Source organism: Pongo abelii, chromosome 3, assembly GCF_028885655.2.
Source record: "Pongo abelii isolate AG06213 chromosome 3, NHGRI_mPonAbe1-v2.0_pri, whole genome shotgun sequence".
NCBI classification, from domain to species: domain Eukaryota; kingdom Metazoa; phylum Chordata; class Mammalia; order Primates; family Hominidae; genus Pongo; species Pongo abelii.
This window is the reverse complement of record NC_071988.2, coordinates 42209929-42233996: the sequence shown is the minus strand read 5'-3', so window position 1 is coordinate 42233996 and position 24068 is coordinate 42209929. Positions and strand designations below refer to the sequence as shown.

Sequence of the window (24068 nt, the reverse complement as noted above, 5' to 3'; positions counted from 1 at the left end):
TTTTTAAATTAATATTGTTCAAAGAAAAAAATTATTTGAATACTATTAATCACACATTTTGAAATAAAAAATCTATACATATTACTGTACTGTAAATGTGAATAATAACAGATACAACTTTATATAAATAATGCTACAATTTCACTCAACACTAAAAGTTTCTTTGCAATAAAGAATTAACATTTCCTGCTAAACATGCAAACAGAAGAATAACACCTGCTACCCCAAAAACACACTTAAGCTCATAGCCCACAAACACTATAAAACAACCACACAATCAAGTCTACAAAACAACATGCTACCAACATGATGACAAGATCAAAATCTTACATATCAACACTAATTCTGAATGTAAACAGTCAAAACACACCACTTAAAAGGCATAGAATAGCAAGCTGGATAAAAAGATGAGATCCAACTGTCTGCTGTCTTCAAGAGAGCCATCTCACATGTAATGACATACACAGGCTCAAAGTGAAGGGATGGAGAGAGACCTACCAGGCAAACAAAAAAGAGCAAGAGTTGCTATTCTTATACCAGAAAAAAAAAACAGAATTTAAACCAACAACAATTAAGAAAGACAAAGAAGGGTGTTTCATAATGGTAAATGGTTCAATTCAACAAGAAGACTGAACTATCCTAAATATATATGTACCTAATGTTGGAGTACCCAGATTCATAAAAAAAACTTCTTCTTTATCTATGAAAAGACTCAGACAGCCACACCACAATAATGAGAGACTTAAACACCCCACTGATAGTGTTAGAGATCATTGAGGCAGAAAACTAACAAAGAAATTCTGGGCTTATACTTGACATTTGATCAGTTAGACCTAGTGGACATCTGTAGAATATACCATCCCAAAACCACATAATATACATTTTTGTCATCTGCACACATGGAATGTATTATAAGATTGACAATATGCTCAGTCATATGGTCAATTTAGAATGCAGCTAAAGCAGTGTTAAGAGGAAAGTTTATAGTGCTTTCAAACTTCATCAAGAAGTTCAAAAGATATTGGGCCAGGTGCAGTGGCTCACATCTGTAATCTCAGCACTTTGGAGGCTGAGGAGGGCAGATTGCTTGAGCCCAGGAATTCAAGACCAGCCTGGACAATATGGTGAAACCCCATCTCTACAAAAAAATGCAAAAGAATTAGCTGAGTTTGGTGGCATGTGCATGTAGTCCCAGTTACTTAGGATGCTAAGGCAGGAGAATCACTTGCGCCTGGGAAGTGGAGGTTGCAGTGCACCAAGATCACACCACTGCACTCCATGCACTCCAGTCTGGGTGATAGGAGTGAAACCCTGTCTCAAAAAAAAAAATGCAGTTCAAAAGATCTCAAATTAACAATCTAACTTTGTACCTAGAGGAACTAGAATAAGAAAGAACAAACGAAACCAAAAGCTAGCATGCTAAATAACTAAAATTAGAGAATAACTTAATGAAATTGAGAAACAAAAATCCATAAAAAAGTTCAGTGAAACTGTTAGTTTTTCTAATGAGTAAACAAGATTGATAGACAGCTAGCTAGATTAAGAAAGAAAAAGAGAAGATCCAAATAAGTACAATCAGAAATGACAAAGATTACAACATCCTACAAGAACACAAAAGACCTCCAGAGACATTCCGAGCACCTCTTTGCACACAAATTAGAAAATCTAAGAGAAATTGATAAATTTCTAGATATACACAACCTCCCAAGATTGAACCAGGAAGAAAGTAAAAACCTGAACAGACTGAAAACAAATAGTGAAATTGAATCAGTAACTTAAAAAACCTACCAAACAAACAAAAAAAAAAGCCCTGACCAGATGGATTCACAGCTGCATTTTACTAGACTTACAAAGAAAAACTGGTACCAATCCTACTGAAACTATTCCAAAAAATCAAGGATGAGGGGCTCCCCATTAACTCATTCTACAAAGCTAGCATCAGCCTGATACCAAAATCCGACAGAAACACAAAAGAAAAAAGAAAACTTCAGACCAATATCTCCAAAGAATATAGATGAAAAAATCCTCAACAAAATACTAGCAAATCCAATCCAGCAGCACATCAAAAACTGAACAAACCATGATCAAATAGGCTTCACTCCTGGAATGCAAGGCTGGTTCAACATATGCAAATCAATAAATATGATTCCTCACATAAGCACAATTAAAGGCAAAAACATATGATCATCTCAGTAGACACCAAAAAAGTTTTCAATAAAATCCAAAATCCTTTCATAATAAAAACCCTCAACAGACTAGGCATTGAAGGAACATACCTCAAAATAATAAGAGCCATCTGTAACAAACCCATAGCCAACATCATACTGAGCAGGCAAAAATTAGAAGCATTCCCCTTGAGAACTGCAACAAGGCAAGGATGCCCACTCTCACCATTCCTAATCAACATATTGCTGGAAGTCCTAACCAGAGGAATCAGGCAAGAGAAAGAAATAAAAGGCATCCAGATAGGAAAATAAGGAGTCAAACTATCTCTCCTCACAGACAATATGATTCTATACTTAGGAAACCCTAAAGATTCCACCAAAAGGCTCCCGTAATTGATAAACAACTTCAGTAAAATTTCAGAATACAAAATCAATGCATGAAAATCAGTAGTATTTCTATATGCCAATAATGTTCAAGCTGAGAGTCAAATCAAGAGCATAATCCCATTTACAATAGCTACCAAAAAAATAAAATACCTAGGATTACATCTAACCAAGGAGGTGAAAGATCTCTACTTAGAGAACTACAAAACACTGCAAAAGAAATCAGAGATGGCACAAATAATTGGAAAAACACTCCATGCTCATGGAGTGTCAATAGCATTAAAATGGTCATAGCATTAAAAGCATTAAATCAATAGTATTAAAATGATCATACTATCTAAAGCAATTTACAGATTCAGTGCTATTCCTACCAAAGTACCAATATCATTTTTCACAGAATTAGAAAAAAAACTATTCTAAAATTCATATAGAGCCAAAAAAAAGAGCATGACTAGCCAAAGAATTCCTATGCAAAAAGAACAAAGCTGGAGGCATCACACTACTTGATTTCAAACTACACTACTATAAGGCTACTGTGATCAAAACAGCATGGCACTAATACAAAAAACAGACACATAGACCAATGGAATGGAACTGAGAACCCAGAAATAAAGCCACACAGCTACAACCAACTAATTGTCAACAAAGTGGACAAAAATAAGCAATGAATAAAGGACTTTCTACCCAATTAATGACGGTGGGATAACTGGCTAGCCATATGCAGAAGAATGAAACTGGACCCCTACATTTCACCATCTATAAAAACTAACTCAAGATGGATTATTAAAGATGTAAATGTAGGACCTCAAACTATGAAAATTCTAGAAGAACACCTAGGAAACACCCTTCTCAACATTGGTCTTGGCAAAGAATTTTTGGCTGTCCCCACAAGCAATTGTAGCAAAAACATTGACAAGTGAGGCCTAAATAAACTAAAGAACTTATGCATATCAAAAGAAACTATCAACAGAGTAAACAGACAACCTACAGAATGGAGAAAATATTCACAAACTATGCATCCAACAAAGGTCTAATACCCAGAATCTATAAAGAACTTAAATCAACAAGCAATAAACAAGTACCTCATTTAAAAATGGACACAGGACATGAATAAACACTTCTCAAAAGGAGATATGTAAGTGGCCAACAAACATGAGAAAATGCACAGCATCACTAATCATCAGAGAAATACAAATCAAAATTACAGTGAGATACCATCTCACACCAGTCAGAATGGCCATTATTAGAAGTCAAAAAATAGCAGATGCTGATGAGGCTGTGGAGAAAAGAGAATGCTTATACACTGTTGATGGGAACGTAAATTAGTTCAGCCAGCTTGGAGATTTCTCAAAGAACTTAAAACAGAGCTATTATTTGACCCAGCAATCACACTAATGGGTATATACCCAGAGAAAATAAATTGTTCTCCCACAAAGGCACCTGAACTGGTATGTTCATCACAGCAGCATTCCTAATAGCAAATATACAGAGTCAACCTAGGTGTCTATCAGTGGTGTATCAGATAAACAAAATGTTGTACATATACAACATGGAATACTACACAGCCATAAAAAGAATGAAATCATTTTCTTTGCAGTAACATGGATGCAGCTGGGGGTCATTATCCTAAGCAAATTAATACAAGAACAGAAAACCAACCACCACATATTCTCACTTACAAGTAGAAGCTAAACATCGCGTATACATGGACCCAAAGATGGGAACAACAGACACTGGGGACTAGCAGAGAGCAGAGGGGCCAAAACACTACCCAGTGGGTACTGTGCTCACTACCTGGGTGACAAGATCATCCATACCCCAAACATCAGCATCAAGCAATATACCTTTGTAAGAAAGTCTGCACATTTACCCCTGAATCTAAAATAAAAGTTGAAAGTATAAAAAATAAATGAGTTACATGAAAGCAAAGGCAGATCTTGAGGAAAAAATAATAATATTCCTTACCCAACCTGGCCAAGAGAAGAGACTGTGTTTTGGTCTAGTTTAAATTTCTCTCCTTTCAAAGTCTTATATTTGAACCTCTAATACTTTTAGCATGTTATTCTGAGGCTCTGTAACACAGTACAACTTTTTGTATGTCAGTCATGCTTCAACAAAGTGATTGTAATTAAATACATACTTTTTTTAATTGAGAAGAAAAAGATACAAGGTTTCTTCAAATGACCAAATCTTTAATAATTGCTTTTGGTGGAAAATGACTTCCTCCAGTGTTTTGTATTAACGGTCATTCCTTTCTTCAAACTTGGCTCTCAACTCTTTGTCTCTTTTTACCATTGTAAATACCATTCTGAACCTCTGTTCTCCGCTTTGGTATGGAGTCAAGAACTCCTATGATAAGAAAAGACACATTCCTATTGGTGTCCAAACAGGAAACATCTAACTAACCCCAATGGGCACAAAACAGACTACCATGTCACTACCTATGAAACACATTTAAATATCCCTATTTGCTAAAATATATCAGAGCTGTTAATGTTAAATAGTTTAATACCCCAAATCATATGGGCTGCATACAGAGCTGCAGACCATAAATGTTATTTCATATTTACAGAAATAAATATTATTTCCTATTTTCTCACTGGCACCCTCATTTGATGGCTGTCACAACCCTGGGAAGCAGGTTAAAAAGACATAGAATTAGTCTCATCTTACAACTGAGGAAACTTGGAGTCTTAAATCTGTAAGTCATGGCAAATTCATAGTCCATAAAGTTAGACAGATCTAGGTTCTAATTGCACGGCACTCCCTTGAGATAGGTTCTAAATCTCTATTCACCTTAGCTTCGTCCAACCTCGTAAACCTGTTGTGAGGTTTAAATTAGGTAATGCATATAAAGCACTGGTATGATTCTGTCATTTTACTGATGTTTGTTCAATAAATAGCATTTTTCTCCCTTTTTCCTCCCTCAAAAAGCTGGATCTAACCACCTGGCCAATAAATGCCAGAGTTCATAAGAGCACCCAACTTTTCTGACTCCTGACCAAGTGAGAAATGTATCAACTCAGAGATTAAATTTCCTTTTACATTTGTAATTTATGGCTTGCCCATACCATGTGAAAATTTCTCCAGCAGAGACATAGAGGCCGACCCAGGTTTTGTGCAGCCTGACACAATTTAGAAGCTCTTTGTTTATGAAAAGAATACAAAATTGAGGACACAGGATCACTTATAAAAGCACTATTTATTTCGAATGAGAGAAGAAATCACAACAAATTATAAATTTTAAAGAGCTGACTAAAAACTACAACATTGTTAAAATCCAGAAAAATAATATAATAAATAACCTTTCACCATTAGACATACCTCTATCATACTTTTTTTCTACATTTTTTGGCTGCATACTTCATATAACAATTTTGAAACATTTTTCAAACTTGGAGATTACTGGAATAATTCAGTCGTTCATCTAGCATAGTTGATTGTTTTACTGTATTTAAGGTTATAGTACGTGCTGTTTGGTCTAGAACTGCCAAACTGCATTAAGGTAAGAGATGTCAGATACTCTAAGGTGCCATCTGATGCATTAGAATGTATAAAATAAGCAAGCTCACCAGTTTGTCATACTGCTATGGATTTGTCTCCTATAATTACAAGAATTCTGATAAGTTCTATTTCATGTGATAACCATCAAAAAAAAAAAGACAGGGTGTTACTAACTAGAGATAACTTGGGCTTTCATTAGTCATCAATACGGACTGGATTCTCCACTTAACAATTTTACATGTCTGACAATTAGGAGAACTTTTCATAGAGTAGTTTCTAGCTCCACATATTTGAAGCTTTGCTTCACTTTCACCTCTCTTATCAACATACTTCAGGAGCAAGGTTTATATCAGGATACAGCACCCTTAGGTCATGATGGTGAATGAGTCACATAATAAGCACAAAGTGCGTTTTCCTGTGAGCTATGTGCATACTGGGATACCTAGCAATAACTTAGGTATACTCTGAAGTGATTGCAAACCATGCAAATTATTTCATAAATCTTTTTAGCCATATCCAAACAATGCATGCAATGTCTCTAATACCACACACCATAACAGGAAGTATGTCCAAGGAAATTTTAGAGTGGAGAGAGTAGTCCTAACTAATTGCTGTTAAAATCTCTTCTGGGTTTGCTTGTTTAATATTACAAAACCTGTGACCATTAGAAGTCATTGCCAGGGCACCTCCTTCCAAGGCCTTAGATGGGATGAGTGCAAGTGAGTGGTCCTGAAGCCTCCCTCAGCTTCGTACCCTTCACAGAAAATCCATCTCAAGGAGAGACCCAACCCAAAGCAATGTCAGGGGGCCAATTTAATCAGATGCTTCAGTTTTTGCTTATAAGGGAGAAATATGTTTTAGAACTCTCAAGCAATTTAAAAGGATGAGATAGCTTCTTACAAGGACTACCTTCACCCCACTTTTGACTCTTCTTTGATCAGTTTTGTTGCTTTGAAAAACTTGCAGAGTTTCTAGGCAAAGAAGAGCAAAGGATTTATAGCAAGAAAGAAAAAATGTCTACTAATTGATTGTTCATTCCATGATATTTTGACACTGGAACATATTTTTAACATTTGAGCTACAACCCCAACTTTGCCCCATGTTGTATTACCATTTCAGATTCACTTTGGCACTGAAAACACCAAGCTAAAATTTAGTTTCTGGGTCCACTAGCCACAGGTTGTAGCTATTCTGACTTATTTTCATTCCACTGTGGATCTTTCAGCAGTCACTGAGCTAATTCAATTTTCAGGCCCATTAATCTGGAACTTCAAATCAAAAGAGGGACCGTGCATCTCCCTGATGGGTTTGCAGAGCAGCAGCAACTGTAGCAGCCCCATCTTAAAACTTCTTTTGCTGCCTACAGATCAAGTGTGTCCGGCATACCATTTCCCAGGGCCCCTGACCTATATACAGATGGCTCCTTAAGTGCCAGAGGGAAGGGAAGAGAAAGGAAGAAAGAGATGATAATACTTGTCATTTCCTCATTGTTTGCAACTGATACTAACAAGACCCAGCCTTCCAACAATGCAAACTAGACAGTGCTTATTTTTGAAATCCCCATGCCTCCCACTCTAACTTTGGTTTGAGCTCTCAGTTTCCATTAGAGCCCAGAGTTCTCTTTCCTTGGTGTCCTTTTCCTCTCCAGTAATCTGTTTTTCAGAAAGATGCCTGATTTAAAAGAAAACAAAAACAAAACGCCCACACATACATATCCCAGGTACAAATGAATATAGTTTAGTGTCCCACTCACACAGTGTTTGTCAAAACCACCTACACATCAAAATCTCTCAGGGAGTTTTTTTAAAAATACCAATACCTGGGCTTCTATCCAGATTAATAAAAATGGACACTGGGGGTAGAGCCCAAGTGTGGGGATTTTTCTAATAGCTCCTCGGGTGAATCTCTTTTGTTATTTTATTTTTATAGGGAAAAGAAAGCATAAGGAAAATCTGGAACTCCCATTTGTATAATTTCAGGCAACAGAAAGCAAGGGAGGTATTTCAGGGACCAGATGGAAGAGGGCTTTCCCAGCAGCCTTAAAATCCCTTAAGTAGTCAATTTACTTCTCCCATTCACAGTTAGAGCCTGCTCTGAAAATGCTTCGTGTATATCAACCAAATTTGAATTAAGCTGACTGAAGTGCCAATATGTTATAACAATTCAGACCCACAAAATCTGTAAAAAATAACTTTCATATTTCAAATATGAGCTTCATCAACTGAATTTTGTGCATATCACAAATAGTGACAGCAGATGTCATTAGAGGACAGAAATTTTCTATTTCTCTGTCAATGTTGTTTATTAACAAGAACTGGGTGAGCAGCCATTGTAGATAACATGTACTGGTAACATGTTAGGGATTAAGAAATAATTACAGAGATAATCCCTCCTTAACTACAAAATCCTGTGATGCTGTGGTACATCTCTTCTCTAAATGGTGAACACTTTAGAGAGACCTCTTATGAGATGGGCTTTTGCAGGTATCAAAGACAAATTATTCCCCCACAGTGTTCCCTTTCTGATCTGCCTGAAATTCACATTCCTTCTATAAGTCAATGTAAGTTTCATGGACTTGACTTGGAAAAGATGACACATTACACTGTGGCAGCTACTGACCCTTAGCCAATATTGATCACCAGATCACTTAGAACAAATCCACAAGGCTTAGGACCTTGAACAGGGACGTTCTGTAGGGAAAGAAGAGATTAGGAAATCCAAGCCTTGATGAGACAACAAGAGCTGCAGGACAGACCAGAAAACACAGATGCCCAATAGAGAAGAGAAGAGCTGCAAGAGAATGGTCACAGAGAGGACAGGAGGTGGAGGGCAAAAGAAATGAACATCACAGTCTCTGCCTATTTCTCAGTGTTGCCTTAGAGAAGTCTAGACCCTGTGAATTCTGGACAACCTGTTACTGGTTTGGACCCTCTGGCTTTATGGCCATAACTTTACATTGATTGTTCTCCACCTGTTTCACCCGTCTCCTTGCAACCTGGCTCCCAGCTTTTGTATCCACTGTTGCCTGCTCCTGGTTTCTGCCTAACCCCACCTTCCACCAGCTTCCCGCACCACTGCCTGATCCTAGATGGAGGGTAGGATGATGCTTTTTTAAAAGAAAGTTTAAAAGCAAACTATGGGTCATTGTGAAGCAGAAAGATGTGTGGAGATAACAGTATTACTAAGAATTGCATATGTACTAATGAATAGGCAATGTATAATATTTTGCTCTGTTATGCTGTAATGTCAGCAGTGAGCACCAAGTAAGTGTTCCCATTTTTTTTTTTTTTTTGAGACAGAGTCTCGCTCTGTTGCCCAGGCTGGAGTGCAGTGGTGCAATCTCGGTTTACTGCAACCTCTGACTCCCGGGTTCAAGCAATTCTCCTGCCTCAGCCTCCTGAGTAGCTGGGACTATAGGCACATACCACCACGCCCAGCTAATTTTTTTTGTATTTTTAGTAGAGACGGGGTTTCACGGTCATAGCCAGGATGGTCTCAATCTCCTGACCTCGTGATCCACCCACCTCGGCCTCCCAAAGTGCTGGGATTACAGGCTTGAGCCACCGCACCTGGCCAAGTGTTCCCATTTTTAAGTACATATTGCTATATTCTTCCCTTTTCTCCTTCCCTTCAATGGGATATTCTTGTACTTTTCTCTGTCTAGAAAGAGAGTATTTAAAGCACATGTGAAAAACACATGTAACCTCCAGTCTAGATGGGAAAGATCTGGGTGGGAGCTTCTTGCTGCTTAGTGGCTGAGGCATGAGTCCAAAAGAATGCTATTACTATTTTTATGTAGAATTTCTGAGGCTTACGTAATCTGAAAAATTATGGGACACACATATATAAGGTATTTTTATGATGTTGCTTTTACAGTCTACTTCCTTCAAGAAAAATTTGCATTTGTTAGAATAACTGCCTCTATATCTTAAGATATATCTTAGTCTGTTAAGGCAGCTATAACAAAACAACATAAACTAAGTGGCTTATAAACAACAGAAATTTATTTATCACAGTTCTAGAGGCTGGGAAGTCCAAGATCAAGGTGCTGACTATGTTCACTGAAGGCTAATTTCCTAGTTCATAGATGGTGCGTTCTCCCTGTGTCCTCACATGGTAGGAAGGGGCGATAATGTCTCTGGGGTCTCTTTTATAAGGTCAATAATCACATCAATTAGGGCTCTGTTCTTATGACCTAATCCCCTCCCAAAGATCCCACTCCCTAATACTATCACCTTGTGAGTTAGGATTTCAGCCTATGAATTTGGGATTGGGAAGACAAACATTTAGATAATAGCCAATGTCATTATAATTAGACATTTAGAAAACCTGATTGTGAATGTCAGAAGACGTATTCTCTGCTCCAACCAAGAGCATTAAATCACACTTGCTTTTCGTTCACTACATGTAACTTGTATAAAATAAAGTTACCTTGAATGCACTGTAAAGTAGGCCTAGAGGCCTAGATTGGTGAAACAAGCTGAATTCAGAAGTACCCAATCAATGGTAAATGATGTTGAAAGAGATTTTAAAATGAAGAATTGGACATACACCCTGGATATTATGAAGGCATAAATAATTATATCCCAAATGAATCAGACCGAAATTATTGACTTTTTCAAATTTAATTATAAATACAAATGATTTGGTGACAATCTCATTGATATTTAAGGTTCCTCTAGCTTTTAAAAAATTACACTATAAAAATGTTTGCTTTTTTTATGGGACTAGCTGGCTCAAATAAAATAATAGTAATTCGATAAAAAAAAGAGTAAGCTTTCCAGGGGAAAATGAGTGGTGCAAATTTTCTTTTTCAATGGTTATTTGAATTAGCTATGGAAGATATTAAAACAATAAGACTTTTTCTGCAGGCAGCAAAAATAATTGGCATATATTAAAAAATAATTCCTAGTATGTCATCTGAATAAATATGGAACAGTAAAGCCAAGTCTCAAATATTTTAGTAGGTAGTCTACTTTATAGACTTTCCCTAATTTGATTTAGACCATTAATTAAGGCCAAAGGTATTATATTATTTTGTTTAAATATAAGGAGACTCAATAAAATGTCAGCCAATAAAGTGTCCCTACTATGATGGGATTTCACTAAGGATAAACACCCAGGATTAAGATGAGTTAGTGAAGGGGGTTTTCAATCAGGCATCAGATTTGGTCCAGGAAACAGAGTTGAGATAAAAGCATCATCAGTGATGGGTCTATCTCATTTGTTCATTCAATGAATGTTTTTGTGTAGTTACTATGAGTCTAGCATTGTGCTAAGTTCAGAGGACACAGTGGTGGCCAAGACAGACTTAACAGAACTTACTCTCTAGAAAGCAGTCTTCAGTTTGAAGTATCATAGCTCTGAGAGTGCAGGATCACTTTTCAATAGGTACATGGGCTGGGGTGGTTTTAAGAATATCAATTTCTAGATTTTCAACTTCCACATGTACTTCACGAAAATTGTGCCGTCTGAGAATCTGACTGTGGTCCAGACATCATGCTGGCTCTCTTTCTGCAACTCCTATTCCATGACTATCTCTCTCCTACCATATAAAAAAAAGGTATAACTCCCTCCCATCTCAAATTGTACTATATGCCCATGTAGCAAGACCATAGAGAGAACTGTGGGATATAACATGTGAGGGCATGAGCGGTCATTCACATCTCTGCTTTTTCCAGCAAACATTTAGGAACTGCCTGTTATGTGCCTGGTACTGTCCTAGGAACTAGGAAAGTACAAAACAATCAGCTGTGCTCACTTTCCTCAAAGAAAAGGCAAAAGACAAATGTGTTAAAGCTATTAAAATAAAATGTGATGAAAAGCAGAGTAGAAACATTATTTGAAACAATTCATAATGGCATGGAAATAACTGTTAATTGCTTGTTGTATCTCCCAGGTATTAAGTTTTATCAGAAATTGTAATGTTAATTTGTATCTACTTGTGTATTTCAGTTTTAAGAAAGTAATAAAGACATTTGGACAATGGAATATTCATCATCTTCCACCATTTCATTTACACAACCCTAAGTGGAAGGTTCCTTTAAATCAAGAAACGTCTGTAATAAATGTCTCCACCTTCTACTCAGTTTTACCTCTCAGGGTGACACATAAAAAGACTTCATTCAGTGGATGATAAATATCAGAGTCTTCTATAGGATTTCCTATTATGAATTAGCTGTACTCAGCCGTCTGAATTTCGAAGATAATGTAAACAGAATAAAACGTAAAGAAGAGAAGGTGAAAAATGTCTATTTTCCTAACACAACCATCTTTATGGATGACTAGTTGCCTGGAGCCCCAAAGAGATGACCTTTTATTTATTCATTCATTCATTCAACAACTATATATTAACTGCTAACTACGTGCCATGCACTATCCCAGGCACTGGAATTACAGAAGTAAAAGAATAAAAATAAAAAATCTTTGACCGCCTATAATTTTACATCCTTGTGGGGAAAGACCAAATATTAAAAATTAAAAAACAGCATGCTAAAACCATTAAATTGATGGAATGTTGACAGAATATTAAAGAGAAATGAGTACTATGAAAAAAGATAAAACAAGCAAAGAGAATATTGGGCTGGTAAACAGAGTTCAATGTTAACTAGTGTGGTTAGGATAGACCTTCCTGAGAAGGTGACATTGAGCAAAGACCTAAAGGAGGTGAGGAAAATGAGCCAAGACAGCAACTGAGGAAAGAGAATAGCAACACCAAAGCCCCTAAAGTGAAAGTATTTTTAGCGCGTTCAAGGAACAGCAAAGAACCAGAGATGCTAGAGTGAAGTGACCATAGAGAACATAAAAGTGGAGAAGGTCAGATAAGCTAAGGGAGGCCAGAGTGAGTAGGGCCTGTGAAGACATGATAATGCTGATCTATTTTTACTCTCATCAGATGGGAAGCCATTGAGGCTTTCAGCAGAGAAGTGATATAATGGGACCTATGTTTTAAAAGGGATCATTTTAACTTCTCAATTAAGAATAGACTGTATGGAGCGAGAGTGGAAAAGAGGCCAATGAGAAGGCATCTTAGCCTGGTTTTCCCAAAAGCAATGCCTGAGGCAGTGGCTTACCCACAGGTAGCTTGTTGTGTAAAGTACAATAATCACAGGAAGAGAACTGGAGAGCTGATAAGAGGGAAACAGAAAAAATAGAAAAAGCAAATTAAAAGTGCTGTATGAAGCTGATTGCTGTGGGCAACTGGGACTCCATACAGGTAAGCCTCTGAGGACATACATAGTACATGCCTGAGAATTGTCTACCCAAAGAGTAGAGAGGGGAGTTTTTCTCCAGTTTTCATTCCCCATTGGTCAAGTGTTGGCTCACAGAGAGTTAATTCTCTTGAACTCCCAGTGTTGATAGCATGGCTGAGCATGTACACACAGGCATCACACTTAGTGGTGGCAAAGAAGCCTTGGTGGAAAACCAGAGATGAGTTGAGGAAGGTGATGTCAGACTACTCTTAGAAGCATGGGTTTCTAAAACAATGGCTGGAGTAAAGAGGTGAGATGAGAGAATAGGGGTAGGGACACAAAATATTTCCCACACTGAGAGCTTTTGCAGTAATCTGCAACAATGGCTTGAACAGAAGTGGTAACAGTGGAGTTTGGTGACAAACTGTCAGGTTAGAGTAGATTTTTGAACATAGGGCCAAAAAGTCAAGGTGACTGACTTGACAAAGGATGTTTAAGAAAAAGAGAGAGAGAGAGATTTTTTGGATAATATGAAGCCTAAGCCACTAGAAAAACATAGTTTCTGCTGAGTGGAGAAAACTGCAAAAGAATGAGGCTTGGAAGAAACATTGGGATCTTTGTCTTTTGAATATGTTAACTTTGATCTTCATATTAGACAGACAAATGGAGATCTTTATACATGATTCTAGAGTCAGAGTTCAGTGGCGATATCCGAGCTGGAGATATAAATGGTGGTAGTCCTAGCACATGCATAGTATTGAAAGCCAAAAAATTATGTAAGATCACAAGAGAGTGAGTATAGGCAGACAGAACTGGTTCAAAAACTGAGATCTGGAGCATTTCATCAATAGGATGTTGAGTATAAGAGAAACTAGCAAAAGAGGTTGAGAAGGGAGCAACCATTGGTGTAGGAGGAAAACCAGGAACTTATGTGCTAGAAGCTACGCTGGGAAAGTGTTTCAAGGAAGAATGAGTGATCAAGTCTATCAAATGCTGCTGAAAGGTTAAGAATTGACCACTGAATTTAGCAATGAGGATGTCATCAATGACCTTGCATGAGATGTATTTTGCCAGAGCGGTTGTGTCAAAGGTCTGGTTGGTTTGGGTTCAAAAGGCAGAGAGGAGTAACACTTAGGAAGGATCATGAGTTTAAAATGACACCTGTCAGCCTGGTTTTGTGCTTTTCTCCAGCAAGATCCAGGTCTCCAGGTAAAGACACAGAGAAGCCATAACTGGATTTAACCAGGGCTGTGGTTTAGCCTAACTATAAGGAAGCTGAAGAGAGAGAGAGAGACAAGGAAATTAGGAATGTATGCAAGAGAGTGATTTAAATAATTACCATGTACCATGGGATTAGCCTTGATACAGACGGATATGAAGACACAAGATGGGTGAGAAACAGTGAAAAGTGTTAGTGGAGATAGCAAGATCTACCATGACTCTGCTTGACTACAAATCCAGGACCACAATTTAGAGCCTTACATACCAGAAGCATTTCTTTAAATTTTGAAGTAGTTATTGAGGTCTCATATACCCTTTATCCAGCTTCTCTCAATGATGGCATCTCATATAATGATAGTGGGACACGCAGAAGAATTTTTAGGATTTTGGGTGCTTTGAGATTGAAGTAAACTGAATGAAACAAGCAGAGTGGCATGAAAGAAGAAACATACTTAGTTGTCTTCATAAGCTTAGTCCTCTCCTTCATTTGCATCTAATGCATGGACTCTGAGCCTGATGAACAGACTGGACCAGAAACACTTAGGTTCAAATCCAAGCCCCACTTCTCATTGGCTTTGGAACCTTGGGAAGGTTATACAGTGGAATAAGGACTAAAATTGAGGCTCACTGTCGTGTGCTGCTTTTTAAATTTGTGGATCTGGTAAAATCAGGAGGTTCTCAAATGTCTAACAGTAAGATGCCTTCCCTGCCCTGCTTCTCCTCCGTTATAAATCCCCCTAGCCAAACAATCCTTCTTATCAAAGGGACGAGGCACAGTTTCTGCTTATCCCTGAGTAGCAAGTTTCAGTTCCCAGCAAGACTGGGAAATTATTCAAATAAGCCAAATCACATCCTCTGTGGGAACCCAGGGGGCACCCCACCCTCCTAATGCTACAAAGCCTGCTTCCCACAGTCCCTGGTTGCTCACTGTGTTCCTGAGAGCAAGCCTGTGTGGCCCCGAATGGCATGCAGTGTTCTTCTCCCCTGGACTGTGAATATATGTGGAGCTCATCTGTCCACTGTCAATGTCACATGCTCAATCATCTCATAACCCTAGGGCAGGAGTCATTGCCTCACCAACAGGGTAAATAGACAGCAATCAAAACATATACAAAACATATCCATCACTTGTCCCCTAATCTATAAAACAGGAACTAAAATATAACCCTATCCAAAGTCAAACAAACTATCTTGTAATGTTTCTGTCCCACAGATATTACGTCCAGTTCCCTAAAGTTGGGGGCCTCAGATGCAGCACAACAGCCACTTCCTCACAGTGACTTACCTCTCCTTTCTTGGAACTCTTACAGCAATTATGTCTACCACTCTAACAATACATACATTATCTTTTCAGATGTTTCTAGCATTATTGCCACTCCCAAACTGTAATAGAGCAAAGACTATCTTACACTTCTTTTCTGTACCCCAAAACCTGTCATATGGTTTCATGATCATAGTAGATGCTGAATACATAAAAATAATAGCTAACATTTGTTGAGTGCTTACTGACTTTCACATTGAAAGTATTTTACTTACTTATTAATGCATAGCACACTACCCCTAACATCCTGGCTTAATGCAAGAATCATGTTATTATATTTCATGATTTTGTGGGTTGGAAATTTAGGCAGGATTTGACAGGGTAAAACTTCCACATGATGTCAATGAGGGTCACCGTCTTAGTCTGTTTGGGCTGCTACAACAAAATATCATAAACAAGGTAACTTATAAACAACAGAAATTTATTTTCACTGTTCTGGAGGCTGGGAAGTTCAAGATCAAGGCACCAGCAGATTCAGTTTCTGGTGAGAACTCACTTTCTTATCCATGGATGATGCCTTCTAGCTATGTCCTGACATGGTGCAAGAGGCAAGACAGCTCTCTGGGGCCTGTTTTATAAGGTCACTAACCCATTCATGTAGGCTCCTCCTTCATCACCTAATTATCTCGCAAGTACCCAACCTCCTAATTGCATCCCATTGGTGGTGAGGTTCTAACATATGAATTTGGGCAGAACTCAAACATTTTCACCATAGCAGTAACTGAGCGGTATTTGACTGACAGATAGGCAGGTCTGGAGGGTCTGAGGTGGCCTCACTTGCATGTCTAGCACCTTGGTGAAGATGGCCAGAAGGCTAGGCTCATCTGAGACTGTCAGCTGGAGTACTTGGTTCCTTTGGGGTCATAAGACTTACTACATTGAAGCACAGAGCTCCAAGAACTATAACTAAGACGGCAGTCACATGACTCCCATTACCTAGCCTCAGAAGGGACACACATCCAAATTTTTGATGGGAGGTATGTCATAGAATTTGTGGCCAGATGTTAAATCTGATACAGATATCGTCCCCATTTTAAAAGTAAATAAATATTCGAACTTGCAGAGGGATAGAATAACTTGCCCTTTGTCATGCAGCAGGCTAACTATGTTTTCTGGAGAAGGTGTCAGCCAACAACTCCAAGATAGGAAAACTTAAGGCACCTGCATTTACTTGTTAAATTAAGATACTATATATTGAAATATTTTAATGTTCCTGAAAGAACTGATAGTGTATAGAAAGCTGACTCCTGTAGCCCATGTATTCCTTAGACAGATAGTCCCACAAGTCTAAGCATATAGCTTACAGTAGAGATTTAACATTTTGCCAGAGCTAGCATATGGTTGTGACACATTTATAGGAGTGATTGAAATGATTTAGAAAGATATATCTAAGTTGTGTCACATAATCAAAGATTATGAGGCAACCTAAAAGAAGACTGATTTAAAGGGAATGTGGCTACTATGTCACAGGTGAAAATTGCTTTGGGTTTGCATATATGTGCCTTGCAAAGCAAAAAGCTACTGTAGTCTGATTTTTCCTGAGACTGCTTAATTAACATATTGCATATTAGTTTACGTAATGTTTGCCCCTAAGGCCAAAGAGTGTGTGTGTGTGTGAGTGTGTGTGTGTGTGTGTTTGTGTGTCTGGTGGAAGATGAAAATAGGGGCTGTTAGAGATAACTCTGTACAAAAATGTGCCTTTCTGTGCAGAATGCAAAATTCTGGCAAGGGAAGTGACCTAGAAGAAAAGTAGCAACAAAACAGTGGCAAAAAAATCCAGAAGATGGTGGCACTGGGACTTATGTTCCTGGTGAAAAATCCACTGCAGAATTGAGGGGCATAGTAAGGAGCCAGCTGTGAGGCAGCAGGACATCTTGCAGGCCAAGGCTTGATTCCTAGTCAGGCACTTGATAGCTGGTTGATATCTGAACAAATTACCAAGTGTATCTGAGTCCCAGGTTCCTTGTAAAGGGTTGTTGCAAAAATGATGGAGACAGTATGGCAAATACCTAGAAATGGGCCTGGCACTTTCTAATTAATAAATGCTGCTTCATGATTATTACTTCTTCTGAAATTCTCAGTCTCCTCTGATCAACTATAAGTTATGTGAATGGAAGAAACACATATCCAAAAAATTCCTGCTATATGAATAGCATGTAGCACAGGGCATAGCACGTGTTAAGAACCCCATAACTATTTTGATACATAAAGCATACATGACTAAATGAATAAATAATTAGGACAGAAGTAGACAATATCAAAAAAATAATGGGACTAGGAAAAACTAGCATCATCCCCAAGTGAATAAAAACATGGGCTTTGAAAGAGATCTGGCTTTGAATATCAGCAGTGCCTCTCAATAGCTTTGAGCTGCTGTGAGGATGACAATAGCTCCCTAATGGGTTATGGTGAATGAAGTAAGGTGTATTAGTCTGTTCTCATGATGATAATAAAGACATACCCAAGACTGGGTAATTTATAAAGAAAAGAGGTTTAACTGACTCACAGTTTCACACGGCTAGGGAGGCCTCACAATCATGGCAGAAGGCAAGTGAGGAGCAAAGTCACATTTTACATGGCAGCAGGCAAGAGAGCTTGTGCAGGGGAACTCTTCCTTATAAAAACATCAGATTTTGTGATATTTATTCACTATCATGAGAACAGCATAGGAAAGATCCACCCACATGTTCAATTACCTCTCATTGGGTCCCTCCCATGATATGTGGGAATTATGGGAGCTACTATTCAAAATGAGATTTGGGTGGGGACACAGTTAAACCACATCATTCTGCCCCTAGCCTCTTCCAAATCTCATGTCCTCACATTTCAAAATCAAGCATGCCTTCCCAACAGTCCCTTAGAGTCCCAACAGTCCCTTAGAGTCTTAACTCAAAAGTCCACAGTCTAAAGTCTCATCCTAGACAAGGCAAGTCCCTCTGCCTATCAGCCTGTAAAATCAAAAGCAAGTTAGTTACTTCCTAGATACAATGGGGTTATAGGCAGTGGATAAATATATCCATTCCAAATGGGATAAATTGGACAAAATGAAGGGGTTACAGGCCCCATGCAAGTCCAAAATCCAGTGGGGAAGTCAAATCTTAAATCTCTGAAATGATCTCCTATGACTCCATGTCTCACATCCAGGTAGCACTGATACAAGAGGTGGGTTTCCATGGTCTTGAGCAGCTCCACCCCTGTGACTTTGCAGGGTACAGCCTCTCACCTGGCTGCTTTCACAGGCTGGTGTTCTGTTTGTGGCTTTTCCAGATGCATGGTGCAAGTTGTCGGCACATCTCTATTCTGGGGTCTGGAAGACAGTGGCCTTCTTCTCACAGCTCCACTAGGCAATGCCCCACTGGGCACTCTGTGTGAGAGCTCCAGTTCCACATTACCCTTCTGCACCATCCTACTAGAGGTTCTCCATGAGGGCTCTACCCCTGCAGAAAACTTCTTCCTGGACATCCAGGCATTTCCATACATTCTCTGCAATTTAGGCAGAGTTTCTCAAACCCCAATTCTTGCCTTCTGTGCCCCCACAGGCTCAATATCACATGGAAACTGCCAAGGCTTGGTGCCTGCTCCCTCTAAAGCCATGGTCCAAGCTGTACTTTGGCCCCTTTTAGCCACAGCTGAAGTGGCTGAGAAGCAGGACACCAAGTCCCTAGGCTGCACAGAGCAGGGAGGCCCTGGGCCTGGCCCATGAAACCATTTCTCCCTCCTAGGCCTCTGGCCCTGTGATGGGAGGGGCTGCCAGAAAGGTCTCTGACGTACCCTGGTGACATTTTCCTTATTATGTTGGTGATTAGCATTTAGCTCCTCATTACTTATGCAAATTTCTGCAGCTGGCTTGAATTTCTCCTCAGAAAATTGGTTTTTCTTTTCTATCACATCTTCAGTAAGCAAATTTTTTGAACTTTTATGATCTGCTTCCCTTTTAAACATAAGTTCCAATTCCAACCCGTATCTTTGTGAATAAAACTGAATGCTTTTAACAGCACCCAAGTCACATCTTGAATGCTTTGCTGCTTTGAAATTTCTTACATCAGATGCCAGAAATCATCTCTCTCAAGTTCAAAGTTCCACAAATCTTTAGGGCAGGGGCAAAATGCCACCAGTCTCTTTGCTAAAACATAACGAGTCACCTTTTCTCCAGTTCCCAAAAAGTTCCTCATCTCCATCTGAGACCACCTCAGCCTGTACTTTATATCACTATCAGCATTTTTGTCAAAGCCATTCAACAAGTCTCTAGGGAGTTCCAAACTTTCCTACATATTCCTGTCTTCTTCTGATCCCTCCAAACTGTTCCAACCTCTTCCTGTTACCCAGTTCCAAAGTCACTCCCATATTTTTAGGTATCTTTACAACAGCAGCCCACTCTACCTGTACCAATTTACTGTATTAGTCTGTTCTCACAGTGGTAATAAAGACATACCTGAGACTGGGTAATTTATAAGGAAAGAGTTTTAATTGACTCACAGTTCCACATGGCTAGGGAGGCCTCACAATCATGGTGGAAAGCAAATGAGGAGCAAAGTTATGTCTTACATGCCAGCAGGCCAGAGAATTTGTGCTGGGGAACTCCCATTTATAAAACCCTTAGATCTCATAAGACTTATCAACTATTGGGAGATCAGCATGGGAAAGACTCACCCCCATGATTCAATTACCTCCCACTGGGTTCCTCCCATGACACATGGGAATTATGGAGGCTACAGTTAGAGATGAGATTTGGGTGGGGACACAGCCAAATCCTAACATAAGGCCTGTAAAGTGCTCTGCACAGTGCATAGCCAGGGTGCACACTCCAGCTTTGACTATTGCTGTTATCAGTCCTGTTAATAATCTAGGTTAGCAAACTCTTTCTATTCTTTGGGTTTCTTCTTCACTAACTGTGAGTTTAGTGTATTCATGCATACACAACTAGAACAAGAATTTGATGAACTTGTTAACTCTTATGTGCATTCTGCAGATCCACAGATCTCTGCCTTTTTTCTCACTTTAAATGTTTTGGCTTTAGGTGATATGGTTTGGCTCTGTGTCCCCACCCAAATCTCATCTCTAATTGTAATCCCCATCATCCCCACATGTAGAAGGCAGGACCTAGTGGCAGGTGATTGGATCATGGGGCAGTTTCCCCCATGCTGTTCTCATGATAGTGAGTGAGTTCTCACAAGATCTGATGGTTTTATAAGTGGCCCTTCCCTCTTTGCTCCTTCACTCTCTCTTGTCTGCCACCCTGTGAGACATGTCTTTGCTTCTCTCTCACCTTCTGCCATGATTGAAAGTTTCCTGAGGCCAGCCATGAGGAACTGTGAGTCAATTAAACCTCTTTTCTTTATAAATTACCCAGTCTAGGGTATGTCTTTATGGTAGTGTGAAAATGGACTAATACACTCTTTTAATGCTAATTCTACCTATTGTTTTAAAGTCACAGCTAATTGTTCTTCAACTTAGTAAAGATGCTTAGTGCCACAGTAGACTGGGTATAAAGCTTCACAATACAATTATCAAAACATGTTATTTAATCCAAAATAAAATGATTCACACTTTATTCTACCTCCCCTCCCCCCCAGTAGTCGACATGTATGCTTATTTAATTTTATTTTTCATTCTCTATAATGGCTTGCCTCTATTAATTATACACTAAGCACATTTCCCCTTCAAACTAGTCACCAGTTGCCTTGTTTCAGGGTTTTTATCATAAAATGTCAAATTCACAATTGATTCTGTAATACAAAGAAATAGATGCACAATCCTCTGAGCTCTGTAATGAAATGTGTTTCTTCTATTTCTACTACCCCAAACTTGATTTTTCCATTATCTTTCTTTTTAAATTACTAAAAGCAGTACAGGCTTTTGTGTATATGTTGATTGGTGAAGCAAGGGGAGGCATTATTTCATAGTATTATGTTTCTTAAATGTACTTTAGTTTTTAAGAGCTTCAATCAAATGTTAGGTTTGATTAAATCAACACCAGTCTCTCTCTTTCTTCCTTAATAAATAGAAAATAATGCAATGCTACATTAAAGGAATAGTGTAGGAAATTATTTGTCAATAAATTTCTGAAAATAAGATCATAAATGAATACAGTCATCCCTCAGTATTGGCAGGTGATTTCTTCCAGGACCCCCCTCTTGAATGCCAAAATCCATGGGTGCTCAATTCTCTTATATAAAATGGCATAGTATTTACATATAATCTATGCATGAATATGCATCCTATATACTTTATATTACACTTAGATTACTTATCATTCCTAATGTAGGTTGAGCAACTCTAATCCCAAAATATTAAATCTAAAATGCTCCAAAATTCATTTTTTTAGCACTGGTGACACCACAAGTGGAAAATTCTGTGCCTAATCTCATGTGACAGGTTTCAGTCAAAACATAGGCACACAACACACAGTTTATTCAGCATCCTCAAGGGAAAAAAGACTCTGCCTCTTTCAACTGTGATATATCTTTTCTATGCAAGTCCAGATTGCCCAATGCAAGCACACCTACAAAAAGTAATAAAATGACACGTGTACCTGACACACTAACAGCATGTTCCCCACGATGGCCCACATAAGGCCAAGACCTATGTGAATTACTCACGACAGTTTTTGCTTATTCTCTGCTCTGTGGTGTAAAGATATTGTTGAAAATGTCAAAAAGGCCTGCAGATACCCCTATGGGTAACAGTGATTAGAGAAATAGGAAGTATTTATGTTTAGCTGTAGCACAGAAAGTCAAGTTGTTGGAGAAGCTGAACAGCAGTGTAAGTGTGAAACATCCCACAGAAGAATATGTTGTTGGAATGATCACCATGTTTGACCTGAAGAAGCAGAAGGAGAAACTGTTGAAGTTCTATGCTAAAAGTGATGGACATAAGTTAATGAAAACATAGAAAACACTGCATACAGCTGAAAAATGATGATTCCAATCATGTATTGAAAGAGTAGATCCATGAGCATCAGTGAACACATGCCAATTAATGGTATACTAATCATGAAACAAACAAACATCTATTACAATCAACTGAAACTTGAAGGGAACTGTGAATATTCGACAGGCTGGTTGCAGAAATTTAAGAAAAGACATGGCATTAATTTTTTTAACAATTTTGTGGTGATAAAACTTTACTGATTATGAAGCAGTGGAGAAATTCATTAATGAGTTTGCCAAGGTCATCAGTGATGAAAATCTGATGTCAGAACAAGTCTATAATGCTGATGAAACATCACCATTTTGGCATTATTGCGGCAGCTCCTACAGGATTTAAGAATAGCAAGGATAGACTAACTGCTGGGATGTGCTAATGCAACAGACATACATAAGTGTAAACTTGCTGTGATAGGCAAAAGCTTGTGTTCTCACCATTTTTAAGGAGTGAATTTCTTACCATTTCACTGTTCTGCTAACAAAAAGGCAAGGATAATCAGGGACATCTTTTCCGATTGGTTTCACAAATATTTTTGTAACAGCAGCTCCTGCTCACTGCAGGGAAGCTAGACTGCAAAATATTGTTATTCCTTGACAACTATTCTGGTCATCCCCCAGCTGAAATTCTCATCAAAAATAATGTTTACACGTGTACTTCATGTGCTTTCTCCCAAATCCGACTTTGTCGGTTCAGCCATGTGAATAGAGTATAAAGGAAGTATAAATATTAAAACACTTTCTTTAACAGCATGCTAGCAGCAGCAAACGGAGGCATGGATGTGTCAGATTTTCAAGAATTTAGCATGAAAGATGCCATACATGCTGTTGCCAATGCTAGGATCACAGTGGCTAAAGACAGTTGGGTATATGCCTGGCACAGCCTCTGCCCTGGGATTATGTTCAATGATGTGATGAACAAGGCGGTGAGTTTGAAGGATTCCATGTGTCAAGTGAGAAATAAAATGATGTTGGATATTCTTACATATGCAAAAATATGGAACTTCAGAGTTTACCAGTAAGTTCGAAGCAGTAGATATTGGAGACATTTTTAACATCAATAATGAGGCTCCAGTTAATTCATTGACCAATGGTCAAAGAGCCCAAATGGTTCCGAATTAAGGTGATCATGATTACAGTGATCATGAAGATGACGTTAAAACTGCGGAAAAAGTGCCTATAGACAACATGATAAAAATATGTGAAATGGTATTGAAGGACTAGAAAAGTGTGTGTTTATTACAGAACAAGAAATCTTCAGTTTATAAAATCAAAGAGAGACTTCTAAAATAAACAAACCAAAGAAAAAGTCATTAATGGGAAGATGACTCAGGAGGAAAGATTTTAAAAAGCCATG

The 24068-nt window shown here is 38.5% G+C and overlaps 1 protein-coding gene across 2 annotated transcripts in view; it reads right to left on the bottom strand.

Annotated features, from left to right (window-relative positions):
* The window catches only part of GRXCR1 (glutaredoxin and cysteine rich domain containing 1), a 351235-nt gene that overhangs the window by 184519 nt on the left and 142648 nt on the right, over window positions 1-24068 (bottom strand). The gene's annotated exons all lie outside the window — the stretch shown is intronic.